The sequence below is a fragment of the Stegostoma tigrinum genome, chromosome 14 (assembly GCF_030684315.1).
Source record: "Stegostoma tigrinum isolate sSteTig4 chromosome 14, sSteTig4.hap1, whole genome shotgun sequence".
In the NCBI taxonomy this organism is placed as follows: domain Eukaryota; kingdom Metazoa; phylum Chordata; class Chondrichthyes; order Orectolobiformes; family Stegostomatidae; genus Stegostoma; species Stegostoma tigrinum.
The window spans coordinates 33424379-33426511 of NC_081367.1; positions in this window are offsets into that span (position 1 = coordinate 33424379).

Below are 2133 nucleotides of genomic sequence, written 5' to 3' on the forward strand. Positions count from 1 at the left end.
AGCCTGTTTTTTTAAAAAAAAATCAATAAACAGTGCAATTATGTTGTGAAGATTGTTCTTTTTGTATCTTTCTACAAATAGCTTAAGACTCTAAGAGATAAAAAAGCAAGAATGAGAGAGGCCTGCCAGCTCATGAAAGGGTGATTCCTCTTCTGCACAAGCTGCAATACATGTTTCTTTGTTATTTTAGTGGAAGGAACTGAAATACATTTTTATCCACCATAGGATACAGCCTCATTAATTTAGGAAAGATACCAACTAGCCTACCCAAACCAGAATATCTATGTCTTCTTTTGCCACAATTGCTTGTTCCCATCTACTTGGCTTCTAGTGCATATTCCTGTTTTTGAGTATTTTAACCCCCTATTTGGAGCTAATTGGACTATAGCTTTGAAGAAACATAAAATACTGTGGGTGCTGAAATTCTGAAACAAACAAAATGCTGGAGAAACCCAACAGGTTTCGTAGCATCTGTGAAGAGAGTAACAGAATTAAAGTTTCAGACTTGGTATGACTGACTTTGGTTTTTGATCAAGATAGAATTGTACAATGCATCATTAGAATCTGACTCTCCAAAGCATTGGAGTTAATCTTGAGTCCAGTATGACGGTTCTATAGAACAGCCCAATCATTGTCTCTCCAACTCTTCAAGATCTAGCCATGAGGCAAGTGGCCAAATATCTGACTTCATTGCCGTTCTTGGTTGAAGAAGCATTTTCTATGCTTTGTACTCCTTTCAGGCTTGAGGACAAATTGAAGAAAATTTACAATCCCAACTTTCCAATGCTTAGTTTGTAGATGGATGCCAAAGATTGTGCACAGAGTGCATTCCTGTGGCAAAATTTTGATAGCAGTATGTCAAAATGTGATTTAAGCTATTTCAAACACAATGCAGAAAGGGTGTATCATGCTTGGGAGGGACAGCTGGTCCTGTGGTTCCAGAAGATCATAAAATCAACGGGACAAAGAGTATACCATTCAACCCATTCGGCCTGATCCTTTTAATAAAATCCAGACTCGCCTAGTGATCAGCTTTGTTCTACTATCCTGCCTGCACCCCCATCAATAATCCACATAACCCTTGATTGCACTATTTGTCACAAGTCTGCTGAACTCGTTCTTGAGCATATTTAATTACTCGCCCTCCAGATTTTTGGGAATAGAATTTTGATAAACATACCGAAAGAAGACATTTCTTAATTCTATCTTTAACCTTTAGAGTATTGTGGACAGTTCAGGGATGCACACAAAAGGGGGACTATAATAGAACTGGAGATGGTACAGAGGAGATTTGCTATGATGTTGCTTGGACTATTGAGTTTCAGTTATGAAGAGAGATTGGACAGATTGTTCTCCTTTATTGTGGAGAAGATTAAGATGGGGCATAATTGAGATGTATAAAATTATGAGGGGCATAGTAGTTAGGAAGATTCTTTTTTTCCCCCCCCTCGATGTAGGGATCAGTGACCAGCATATAAATTTAAGGTAAGGAAAGAGGGTTTTGAGAAAATGTGTGGAAAAACTTTTTGAGCCAAAGGGGTAGGAATCTGGAACTCATTTCCCGTATGCGTGGTAGAATTAGAAACCCTCATAACGTTTGAGAAAGATTTAGAAATGCATTTGTGATGCCAGGGCAGACAAGATTATGGGCTGAGTGCAGAAAACACACTGTTTTTGACTGGCATGGACACACTGTGCTGAACAGCCTTTTATGGTGCTAAAGATCTCTATAATTCTAAAATTCCCCACAAGGAAAGAAATATCTCAACATCTACCCTATACAGCCCTCTTTGGATTCGTGTTTCAATAAGCATTGCTGCTTACCACTAGGTTTTTGCTTTATGTTTGGGTCCTTTGTAAAATAATTTGTAGAAATTTATTGCTATGATCAGTTACAACTCCACAGTAGACAAGGACCAAAAGGATGAGAGAGGAGAACTAAGTGGACTTTGGGCTTTTTTCATCTAGCAATTTCTAGGTTGGTGTTTTGAAGTGAAGTAAGGTTGAAACAACTCATTAAAGATGTAAAGAGTTACTCAAGGTTTGTAGCTATATCTCAAGGCTCTTTCTTTACTATGATGATCGACTGTCTACAGTTTCACAATGATTTACTTTGAAAGTGTATCTCAGGTG